This window comes from Canis lupus, chromosome 37, assembly GCF_011100685.1.
Source record: "Canis lupus familiaris isolate Mischka breed German Shepherd chromosome 37, alternate assembly UU_Cfam_GSD_1.0, whole genome shotgun sequence".
NCBI classification, from domain to species: Eukaryota; Metazoa; Chordata; class Mammalia; order Carnivora; family Canidae; genus Canis; species Canis lupus.
Window position 1 is genome coordinate 6,630,254 of NC_049258.1, and position 13,000 is coordinate 6,643,253.

The window sequence follows — 13,000 nt, forward strand, 5'->3', positions numbered from 1 at the left end:
GCATAAATAACTATACCACAATTTGAAAGCCATAACAGACAGTCATATGTAACCCCAGGTCATGAAAATCACTCATAATCGAAGATGTCCTTGAAGCATCCTTAAATTTCCCATCAAGGAAATTACCAAATCTGCAGTTTTGAGTAAACAGTCCCCTATCATTCCCAACCTCTCATTAGACAATATACCCCAGACAATTCTATTTCTAGAGGATGTTAATGGCCAAGTTTCTGGCCCCCTAACACTTCTTTGTCAATGTTTGGAAAGCCCTTGAAATCAATCTCAAACGCTTCCCATAGCTAACACTAAAGGCACTGAGTGTTTCAGATGTGATTACGTCCCACTATCTATACAAAGTAAGCAGTATCATGATGGGGTGGGGATCATGAAGGGGGATATTAGGGAGCAATTATTCTTGAGCTCACCTACATTAAACAAGGCCTAAAAGAGAGTAAAAGGATTTATAAAGCATGATGGAAACAAAGCTAAAGAGAAACTAGCTCTGCTTGGAGGGCAGGCAGGGTAAGAAAAGTATATCTAGAAAAGCTTCGTGGAAGGCACTTTAGTGAATGCATAGGAGTTTGCAAACAGGGAAGGAAAGGCATTCTAGGCACAGCGATCAGGATGTGCCAAGTTGTGGACATGCAAAAAACCTGGTATCTTAGAAATGCTGGTCATCAACCTGGTGACCAGAGTGTCGAGTAAAAGAGGAAACGTGGTAGGCTCTGGGGTTGATGTTGGGCTTGCCCCATGTGGTAAAGGCCTGTTCAAAGCCAGCTCCACCATTTGCCAGCTACATGCTGAGCCCATTTCCCAGGTGTAATCTGGGAAACATGATCCTTGCTGCTCAAGCCCTCCTAGGATTGCTATTAGAAACAAGTGGAATAATACATGGGAAAGCCCTCTGTAACTATAAACCTGACACAAATAACAGATATTTTTAATAAGAAGTACTTAATAATGCTAATGTAGAATTTGACAGCTTTTTTTCAGACTTTAAAAACTTTGGCAATTCAACACACACTCACACCTCCTAGAAATACTTTACAGTCGTTCCTGGTTTGTTTGTTTGTTTGTTTGTTTGTTTGTTTGTTTGTTTGTTTGTTGTAGAGTGCAAGGAGCAGAAGGAGAGAGAGAATCTTGAGCGGGCTCCATGATCCCTGAGATTATGACCTGCAACAAAATCAAGAGTCAGATGCTCAACCAACTGAGCCACACAGGAGCCGCATTTACAGTAGTTCTAGTCAGCAATTAGATGATAGCAGTTTCCAGATGTGTCTGGACATAAGAATCATCTGAGATGCTTGTTAAAACAATGTTCCAACATCCCTTCCCTGGAGATTCTGAGTTAGTCTATCTGGGGTGGGGACTTGTGAATATATTTTTAGTAAATGCTCATTTAACTCTTAGAACAATGGCCTAAGGTAAAACCATTGGCATCGCCTGCCTCAATGTCTCCCTGGGGTATCTCCAGGAGAATCCCAGTCCTTATCATCCCTATAAATTTTCTTTTCTCTTTTTTTGCCCTCCTGTTGCCTTTCTTATAGTCTGATGTTGTTTCTAATTATTTGTGGCGGGGGCGATATAAGTAGTGTCAGTAGAACATAGTAAGACTCCTTGAGGAAACACTATATTAAAAATGTTAATTTGTAGGATGTCGGAGTAGCGCAGTCAGTTAAGCATCTGCCTTTGGCTCAGGTCATGATCCTAGGGTCCTGGGGTCGAGTCCCACATCAGGCTCCCTGCTCAGTGGGGAGTCTGCTTCTCCCTCTCATTCTCTCTACTGCTTGTGCTCTCTCACTCGCTCACTCCCTCTCTCAAATGAATAAATAAAATATTTTTAAAATTTAAATAAAAATGTTAAATTGTAGGAGCGTGTGAGTGGCTCAGTCAGCTAAGTGTCTCAGGGTCATGAGATCAAGCCCTGTGTCAGGCTCTGTTCTAGGCATCGAACCTGCTTAAGATTCTCTCTCTGCCTCTTCCTCTGGGCCCCCACCACCACTCTCTCTCTAAAAACAAATAAATAAAAAAAATTAAAATGTTAAGTTGCAGATAAATATTTTAATATGCCAGGAATTTTTCTGTTTTCCCCCTGCCACAAAACTTTCCAGCAAGTAGACAGATAGACATTTTTCTTTTGCCCAAAATATTCTCAATTCTACCTTCTTGCCAAGATGTACAATTCAAAGATAGTTTCTCAAATTGCCAAGAGTTAAGTAGCTGGAATGAAGCTTGAAAAGAAAGCATGTTTTCTACTACTTTGGTGTCAGCTGGTTAATCTGCCTAAAAACAAGAAGATCCTTCCACTTGCTTCTGACTACCTGCTAAAACCAAGTCTCTGGGTTATTTGCCCCATGGAAAGGATCATATTTCACTAAAAAAAAAGAGAATCAGACACGAACTCAGGACTTTAACAACAAAATTAAAACTTGTCTATCTGTTTCATAACCCTGTGTCTGCTTTGCTCATGGCCAAATGCTTGTATGTACTTTTCTGCCTTTTTGAACCTGAAGAGAAAACAAATAGCAAGCCCATGAACCATAGGACTTAGATGACAAGCAGGGGCAGAGTCTGACAAGACTTTAGTGTTAAATCAACATTGATCAATTAACAGTTGAGAACAAACCCATCCCAATAGTTTAGGTGTCACTACTTAATCACTTCAAGGAAACACAGCTAGTTAAGCAAAGCCTCTCGTCACTCACGAGGGTAAGGAATGCATACAGATGTTCTGATATTCTGGGCTTCAGTCCTCACACTTCTCAAGAAAGACAAGGGTTCCAAGCTATGGCTGGAATGTTCCCAAGGAGAGCCACCCTGACAATGCCGCCAGACAAGGATGTTAGCACAGTCCTTCAGCAAAGCTTCCCAAATACCTCCAGGCTCAGTCACTAACTCTTTGGAAGGATATCGTTGATGCACAGAATTCCCCCAGAGAATGGCGTGCACATGTGCCTAACACCCTCTGGGCCTCGCTCTGCTAAAAGTTGTTTTACAGAGTATTGTGAATGCACAGAATTTCCAGCATCCATTGGGAAGAAGCAACTTTTCCAATCCTACGGTCACATATATACATACATATACCCACATGTGCATGCATACATTTTCCCATACATATACATAATTGTATCTACACTCATGCCTGTATACACAGAGACACACATTGATTCACATACAAATCCCTCACACTCCCTTGGGAAGAGAAAAGTGCCTGTTCTCCAAGCCCCGAGTCTTGCTAGATGGATATCTTCGGCCCCAGTGGGGCCGGGTTACCAACTATGACATCACTGTCTTCACAGCTGTGAATCCAAGCATCATAGGATTCCAAATCAGAACTTCATAGATACATGCTTTGCTAGACAGAAGCTGTGTGTTTGCTTAAATGTAATTCTTGAACTAAATTACTGTGACTCTTTAGTAAGTAATATTAAAACACACACACACACACATTATGGGTGTTTCTTTTTTTCCTACACTCTTCCAAAAAAAAATATACCTAGAGAGCACTTTGGCATTCCTTTTTGTTGGGACTTTAATCCAATCTTGCCATTTTATTTTCCCCTAAGTAAATACTTAACCTGAGAATAAATATTTGGAAAAAATATACATCTAAATATTGCCTCCATTACATGATTTTAAGAAAGAAGGAACATTCTAATCACAATATTCTTGCTCATAAGTAGCAAGTACTTATACTCTACTAACCACTAATTTGGCAACCACTATATCTGTCATGATGTTTGCCCTGACCTTGATAAAGCTTAGAAGCAAAGTCTCACCTGTGAAAGAATGGAGTATATACATTGGTATGTACAGCAATTTCTTTTTGAAGTTTCATACACTTCAACACTAGCAAATGCAAAATATCAGTGCTATGTATGCATTAAGGTACAAAGTTGAATAAATACAAACTCATAACAAGGGTCAAAATTGGGAAAGACAAACAGTGGCAGGGGAAAAAAAGGATTCCAATGCAATGAAACCATTGGTTATCAATGAAACTGAAATTCTGAAGACAGGTATGCAATAAGTTCAGTGTCAATTACTAAGATTTCCTTAGGATGCTTAGCAAGTATAAACTGGAAATGATTGCCATGTGCCATGTGCTGTGGACATTGGCACAACCCCTCAAATAGATTCAGAAGGCAGAAGCAGGGATCCCTGGGTGGCGCAGCGGTTTAGCGCCTGCCTTTGGCCCAGGGCGCGATCCTGGAGACCCGGGATCGAATCCCACGTCGGGCTCCGGTGCATGGAGCCTGCTTCTCCCTCTGCCTGTGTCTCTGCCTCTCTCTCTCCCTCCCTCTCTGTCGATCATAAATAAATAAAAAAAAAAAAAAAAAAAAAAGAAGGCAGAAGCATAGTTGACCAATGGCATAAGTGGGACTCAATATTCAGATGGGACCTGTCTTTGTCTTCCAGCATCACCAACTATTAGTACTCCACCATCTTTACCAGGAGCACGGACAGCTGCCTTCTAGAGGTGACCGTCTGCAGGCTGATGACATGGACCCCTCTAAGACAGAATGCAGAGCAGAAAGGACCCTTGAATTTAGCAGCCATCATAAATCATGCAGCTAACCTTGGCAACACTAGGAACTGAAAATTTATCATCAAAGGCCTCTTTCTCTACCTATATCCCCTATCAGCCCATCAAACATATTTTTTATTTCATTGTCGGTCTTTGAAAGTAAATCGGGAAAATATCTGATTTCCAAAAATAAGACACTGGATTAAGTGTGTATTGATACAGTATTTCTAAACTTTGAAGTAGAGTTACAATTCCACTAGGGGGAGCGAGATGGTAACTTGTTACCTGGGAGATAAGAGGAACTGTTTGGGTAATTAAGACAAGGTTGCTGGAAGATCCACTTAGCCAAGACCTAAAAGAACTCAAGCTTCTGAGAGAGTTCTTGGTAATAAGTGAACACACACATTACATACATACCAAAACAAAAAACAAAAAGCAACAAAAACAAAGCTTTTCTATTGATCCCCAAGGATCCAGGATTTTAGGAAATAAGAATAATGTAATCTAAAACTTGGGTGTTAAAGTATCCTTTTCATCACTTACAAAACTCAATTCAACTATTCCTTCAATTCCACTTTTAAAAAGTGCTACTGGTGGCATCAGACAAGCCATTAGTTTAAGAGTAAAGCCCATCGCAGGTTTTATGGAGAGAGTGCAGCTAGTGTAGAGTACTTATTCCATTTTGCAGTGGGGTATGGGTCCCCCTCCAAAGTCCCCTAATGAACCCATCAATTTGATTGTCACTAAAACCTTAGATAGTGTACTTCACATTCCCTTTCTTGGAGCCGCATGTTCTTTATGAATAAATTGGCTTTGGAAGATAAGCAGACTGATAGAGGCTGCGGTTCAGCCTCTATGAGACTACGGTCAACAGTAAGAAGTCTGAAAAAGAAGATGCTCCAGCTTTTCAATACAAATTCCTGGCATGCTGCTTGTCTTTTTTTTTTTCTGGTTAGATTGGGCAATTAAAGACTCCACATCTGAAAGAAAACATCTTAGATTCTAATCAGGAGTGGATGTTGGGAATTAAGCAATAGCCAAGAAGAAAAAATAATATTCTTAAACATCTGTCCATATTTGAGTATTCTGAGTACAGTAGGTCATCAAAGCAAGATGGGAGCATGTTATTAGAAGCTAATAGTTGATGCAGCAATAATCTAGCCATATGAAGCCATCAACTTATACGAACATGCTGAAACACTTCATTAGGGAACAAGTGGTTATTGTATGAGGCAGCACTTGCATTTTTACCAAAGGATAATAAAAATGTGTCCAAGTCTACTAGATTTAATAGACAAAACTTGTTAGCTCTATTTATGTGGGTCCTGCTGTGTGATCTGTTGAAAGGATGCCATTAAGTGCTTCCCGAATATAGATCACTCTTTATTTGGGAAGAAGTTCACTCTATCACAGAAAGATAATGATGATCATAAAGTCAGACTCTGTTTCCCTTAAGAACTGTACAAAATACAGTGTATCCTCATAAACATTTTTTTTAGTGCAGGACTACATATCTGCCGAGTAAATGTCTGAAACATTTCCAATTATTTGCAATTATTATGCAAAACAAAAGCACAAAATCCCAACTATCAGTCACAGCCTCTTTGTCACTATTTATTAACTCTATACTTATATTCTACACTTCAGAGAAAAGAACGATAGTCAGAAAATGAAAAAAAATAATTATCAAACCTTTTCCAAAATGAAAATAGGATATGGAAATGAAATGAAGTGGCAGTAGGTATAGACCATGAGACAGTTATTCAGGGACCAATGATCCAGTCTTTAACACATCTATCCTTGGGCCACCTGGGTGGCTCGGTCGGTTAAGCGTCTGCCTTCGCTCAGGTCATGATCCCAGCTGGGGTCGTGGGATTGAGCTCTGCATCTCAGGTTCCCTAGTTCCCTGGTTCCTTGGCTCTCTCCTTGGTGGGGAGCCTGTTTTCCCCTCTCCCTCTGCTGCTCCCTCTGCTTTCTCTCTCTCTCTCTCTCTCTCTAATAAATAAAATCTTTTTTAAAAAAATATATCCTTTGTTGCACCTCCCTTTCCTGACATCCTCCATGGCTATTTTTCTACTCTATCATACTGCTGATTAGCACCTTCCCTAGAAGATAGATCACCCAAAGCAAAAAGAAACCCAGGCATGCCAACTTCGCTACAAGTCAGCAGCAAAAGATTAAGTAAAAGGAAATGATGAAACAACAGTACCGGTTAAATTGAAATCTGGAGGCAATGTTGATTTTTACAGCCCTGAGATCCCACTCTCTTTTTCTTCCACAGCATGGAAATTAACATCTGATAGCAGACTGACCTGGAACTAAATCCCAGGCACAGTTTTCCTCATCTATTAACGGGGTCTATTAGAGCCATTTCACGGGATGTGTTTAAGAAATGGCCTAATATATGCAAGCACCTGGTATGCACTCGATAAAAACAGTGATTAGGGTTGACTTTGAATCAACACACTCAAAGACTTTCACAGGCAAGAATATTTATGTTTATCCTACAAAAGGAAAAATAAGGGATCTGGAGGGATTTTCCAAAAAAGTTACAGAGCAAGTAAACTGAGTTAGGATCATGAGCCATTCAACACCACCTCTAAAGCAGAGAGGCCCATCATCCTGGCAGAGAAGGCTTTTACAGGCAGAAGAGCAAAAAGTCAAGTTGAGCCTGACTTGGTCTTTGTTACATGGGACAACCTCAAAAATGTTGCCCAACCTCTCTGTACTCAGGGGTCTAATCTACTGTACCAAAATAATAGCAACTCGCCTGAAAAATAGATCATCCCTCTTTGACTAATCAAAAGGTGACACATGCTCATGTCCACTGGATGGGACATGAAATCATAATTTTACTACTGAAGGCTACCATAAATGCGTCCAGTTAATACTTTTCCTTCATGACTTTTTGGTGGTCATAAAGGAGATCAAGCCCCTGGTTGGAGTTTTAAGGCGGGGGGTGAGGGAGGGTGTGGTGAGTAGAAAGATTCACCTGTTAGTAGCAAAGTTGAGACTAGAATTTAGTTTTCCTGATTCTCCTGGTTCATTACTTTCTTTCACATCTCATCTCAATATAATACAATATGACACAACACAATGTAATATAGTGAATAGATAATAAATATATATAATTCAGTATGAGAAATTCAGCCTCAGTGTCAACATACTTCTTGTGGAGAAACAGTCTATACTTTATGACTCATTAAGGAAAAACAGTCACCATATATATTCTCTCTCTATTTGTGTGTATATTTATACCTTATTTGTGTGTGTACACAGTGGCCAAATACGTGTATATATTTCTCAACAAAGTAACTAACAATAAAACAATCTTGCCAAAAGATGCAAAACAAAGAGGTACAACGTATTTTAAAGTAGGGGCTCAGCACAGGTTAGAAATATGGAGAAGGTTAACCTAGATTTTTGAAGAGTAAGACTAGAGTAAATCTTTCATATTGAGGAGCAGCCAATGAAAGGGTTCAAAAAGGAAATAACTGGGTGGAGGGAGCATCATGCTAGCAGAAGGAGTTTGAACCCAATCTTGTGAGCAAACAGGAACTGGGATCTTGAGCAAGAGAACAACACAGAGTTTTTGCAAACACGACGTGCACCAAGCACCAGAGAAGAGAACCCAGTTGGAAGACAATTGCCACAATCCAGGGCATCACAGGAAAGAACTTTCCAATTTTCCTATATTTTCAGGCTCTCTGATTGCTACTTACAGGGGCCACGGTGGAAACAAATACTGTTGTCAGTTCTTTGATGCCGCTCTATTCCTGGATGCAGGTTTGGCTCAGCATCTTGGCCACTTTCCTTCACTTTTTATATATAGCCCGAATCTCCTGCCCTCGAGACACTAATGTTTCCAGGTGAAATTGAGGTTACTTCCTTCAGTTCCTGGAACACTTCCATTTCTCCCCCACAGAACCTCTGCTGAAGTCAGTTCTGTTTTGTCAGACTTGTCACTTGATCCCTGAATTTAAATCATAGCATTTCAAAAATAGGCCACATCCATAAAGAGAAAAGCAAAGCAAAACAAGACAGGCATGCTCTGCCAAATGCCATATTTTTATTGGGATCTGTTGCCAACTACCCACATCTTTTTTCACTCTGTCTAGTTTCAAATGACTTGAGATCAAATCAAAACTTTAGCTAAGTTAATTAAATAGTGTTCGGGAGCTGACTTTTAAAGAGAGTTAATTTAAACAAGAGCACAATGGATCCAAGAGGTTAGTTAACAGAAAATACTTAAATCAGTATAATTTTGGGGAGGGAGGGAAAGAACAACAATGCATCTCTACAACAGTTTCCTGTTTTGAAAACTTGTTACAGAAGTTTTATTTCCTATCTTAGTTTTGGTTACATTCTTTGTATAACTGTATCTTAGAGGACGTTGAATTCATGTAGTTTCAAATATGAAAGGTAATTTGATAATGTTAATCAATATAAGCCATTTTAGTGATTTCTGTGGGGAAAAATTATACAGCCAGAAGAGTTTCCGGGTAATAAATGTATTAAGTGTATGAAGTGTAATTTATTTTTCTGTTCATAACAGAATCGTTCTCAGTTTAGGACGCATCATACAACACAACCTTTTGTTAATATCTGGTCTGTGTCTCCCTTACCATAAGAAAGACAACAGTAAAATAGTATTCCTCCAGAAAAAAAATGTGACAGAAAATTATTCATTTCTACAGTAATATTTTATCATGACCTAGAGTAATTATAATTTTTGAGGAGCATTAGACATCGGAAGCTAAGCAAATCAATTTAAAAATAACAACAACAACAACAAAAAATAACAACAAAATCAATGTGTAAAACTAAAAGGCATTCACCAGGAAGATGGCGATTTCTTGCTATATTTAAGAGGGATGGTACCATCCATGAGATCTACAGATTAACTCGACCACATGAAATAATTCATGATTCAGGTGAACTTCAAGTTCTGTTTGTCTGAAATTTGTTAGAACCTGGATTCTTTCAAAAGCCACTGTTTTGCCCAACCAAGTCATTCCAAAGGCCATGAGAACTTCCCCCCTTGAACTTTCTCCTTCCTCTCTGTAGTTCTTTTTCTTTGAAATCCATATGCATTCCTTAGAAAGAGAGAAAGCTGTCACAATCCCCACCTCTCCATAGGTGGGGGATTAGGGAAAGGTGTGTGAAGCTGAGTCACCTTCCAAACCCGGTTGTTCAAAACACTCTCTAAGGCAAAGCGCTGACCAGGACCTCTATTAGACCAGACCTCTGCCTGAGATGACTGGGGGGTCCCCTTCTGCCTACAAAACCAGGAAGGTCACAAGGAATGAAAATCTATTAGGGATTCTCTACATTTCCCTATCCAATGTCCTGGCAAGGACGTTCAGTAACAGATGTCAAAGGGAAATGATAAGACGACAGGAAAAGAGGAGTCCAAAAGACTGAAAAACATTAGATAATATAAAATGGGAAATTTTGCCCCCCCCCAAAAAAAAAGGATGGTCACATCATATTTCCTTGCAGAAACACCAACACAGTTCATATTTCCTTTATTTCTCTGCATAGCACGCTGCCAACAAGAGATGAAAGATTTTTTTAAATATTAATATGGTGTGTTTCAGATACCAATCATATTCAAATCAATCCAATCAAGATTGATTAAACCTAAGAAATCTACTAAGCATAAGAAATTCAGACACTGAGCTGGTTTAGTCAGTGACAGAGTCACCAAGCTGTAAGGAGGAAATAAATGAGCATACATAACCCGGGTGTAAGGTAAAGAGCACAGAAGTACATGAAGAAGGGACAGTGATCACATCTGGTCTCCTGGAAGATGTAGCCTTTGAGATAAATATTGAACCTGAGAGAGGGTTTAAACAGGTAGAAACAGAATGGGAAGTGGGTGGTCCTACCTCAGAAGGCTGTGAACAGGTGCTGGGAGGACTGAGCATACACAGGAACACTTTCATTCAGCTGGAGCGTGAATCAAGTGAGGTAAGCTGAGCGGTAGACATGGGTCCTATTACAGAAGGCCTTGAATGCCGGGCTAAGACATTGGGACTCTCCTCTGTAACACTGGGGACTCATGCATGATTCTCGAGGAGCGTGACCTACATGGTGTGCTTTGGAACAATCTCTGCAAACGAGCTGCATGAGGAGCGGGAAGGATGGCAGAGTGGTGTCATAAGTTAGGCGACTTCGATGCCTGTCTAGGCGAGAGGCCTGGGGATGGCGAGGCCGCCGTCATGAGAGCAGCATCCTGCTGGCCGCCCAAACGTGAAGCAAAAGGCAAATGGGCTCTCCCTGTCCTGGCGGAAGCAAGAGCTAGCCCTGCTCAGAAACGCGGGGGATCTACCCCAAAGATCAGATGCAGGGAGACGCCGGGACACCTGCACCCCAGTGTTCACAGCAGCAATGTCCACAGTAGCCCAACTGTGGAAGGATCCTCGGTGTCCCACAGATGATGGATACAGAAGCTGCGGTCTCTGTGTGCGTGGAATATTCCTCAGCCATCAGAAAGGGTAGCACCCACCATGAGCTTTGCCGTGGATGGAACTGCAGGGGATGATGCTGAGCGAAGTAAGTCCGTCGGAGGACAAACATCTTATGCTCTCATTCATTTGGGGAATATAAGTAGTGAAAGGGAATAAAGGAGGAAGGAGAGAAACTGAGTGGGAAATATCAGAGAGGGAGAGAACACGAGAGACTCCTAACTCTGGGAAACGAACAAGGGGTGGTGGAAGGGGAGGCGGGCGGGGGGCTGGGGTGACTGGGTGACGAGCACTGGGGGGGACTTGGCGGGATGAGCACTGGGTGATATGCTATATGTTGGCAAATCAAACTCCAGTAAAAAAATAAAATATAAAATAAAATATAAAATAATAAAATAAAATGAAAATAAAAACAGAGGTGCGGTGGCCAGCTTCCCCGCAGGCCGCGGGGCCGAGGAGCTCAGGCCGGGCTGCGGGCCCCCCTCCTTTCCCACGCGGCCTGCGCTCCTGCCCGCCCGGCCCTGGGACAGGGAGCTCCGAGGCCCCACGCGGCCACCCTCCTGTGTCGGTGCCACCTGCCCCTGCTCCCTGCACCCCCCAGACACCAGAGCACCAAGGCTTTTGGTTCGGCTGCCACCTTCGGAGTCGAGGTTCTGGGTGAAAAGAAAACTTATCTTTATGCCATGAGCTGAAAACAAAACTTAAGCTAAGTATAACGCTAGCTTTAGTTCCTAATTCTAAAATTTCATCAAAGAATGACAGTTATTTTTTTTTAATCTTACTGAATTTGAAAAGTCAAAAGAAGTATTAAGGGGAAAGGGACCTTCTAATGCAAAAAACCCACCTCTACTCATGTTCTCTTTCTCTTATATCTGCTGGGCTTTGGTCTTAGTGGTTGTCTCATTGCAGTAATACAAAGACAAGGTAAAGGAAGTGTTCAGGGGCGCCTGGGGGGCTCAGCAGCTGAGTGGCTGCCTTGGGCCCAGGCTGTGACCCTGGGGTCCCGGGATCGAGTCCCACGTGGGGCTCCCTGCAGGGGGCCTACTTCTCCCTCGGCCTGTGTCTCTGCCTCTCTCTCTTGGTGTCTCTCATGAATAAATAAATAAAATCTAAAAAAACCCAAAACTTAATAACCTTTCCGACCACCAATGTTCACAGCTTAATGTGTACCCCTCCACATGATTCCTGCTGAGACATAAAAATAGAGTTAGATGGAGGAGGTCACAATGTTACCACAAAGGTGGGATTTACTCTTTCCCTTTCTTGCTATTGATAAAAACAATAATATATTGAGGACATCCCCCCAGGGTCAGGATTAACCCATTTCTTTTAAGAGCTAGATAACACTCCAGAACATGGATATATCACAATATATGTTATTATTCCCCTTTGGATGAACATTCAGGTTGTTTCTACTTTGTGCTGCTACAAACGAGCTTCTATCAGGATCTGTCCTGGCTGGTGCACTTCAGAGAAAAGTGCTACCAGAGCTGAAGGCATTTTCTGAATACCTACTATATACTATTTTTATAAAATATACAAAAGAAATGTGTGACATAGTCCCTTCCTCAGGGAGTGCCAAATATAACTGGGGAAATAAGCCTAACCCATTCGAAACAATTAAACTGGGTAAGACAGGCCCGACCCGTGGCCCATGCACTTCACCCAAAGGGACACCAGGTTTTCTTCGGGCACAGTGACAGACCCGAGAGATAGCTCGGAGCTCCTGCGAGCCTCCACGTTCTAGGGGCCTTCTCTGATTCAGGGGAAGGAGAAACAAAAAGAGCTGAGAAGTCGGTGGTATCTGTGAAGGAGGCGGGACTTGAACAAAGCCAGAGGATGGTTTAGATCAATGGACAAAAAAAAAATTGTATTTCGGAGTGACAAGTGAGCCATGTAAGTGACTTTAGACACTTATGTGCTCAGGAGAATGACAAGAAGCAGTTCCTTCTCCAAGTCACTGCATTTCCAAGCAGCTTCTCTCACCTTCTTGCCACCCCCA

At 41.5% G+C, this 13,000-nt stretch overlaps 1 protein-coding gene across 15 annotated transcripts in view; it reads right to left on the reverse strand.

Moving 5' to 3' along the window:
- ANKRD44 (ankyrin repeat domain 44) overlaps positions 1-13,000 on the reverse strand; it is a 365,215-nt gene that overhangs the window by 250,842 nt on the left and 101,373 nt on the right. The window contains exon 1 of one of the 15 annotated variants that reach the window (XM_038585236.1): positions 3,177-3,300. The exons of 12 other annotated variants lie outside the window; for them this stretch is intronic. The gene's annotated coding sequence lies outside the window, so the exon portion shown is untranslated. Of the gene's footprint in view, positions 1-3,176; positions 3,301-13,000 lie in introns of those variants that run through there. 2 more of the 15 variants (XM_038585237.1, XM_038585238.1) reach the window with 2 other exon arrangements.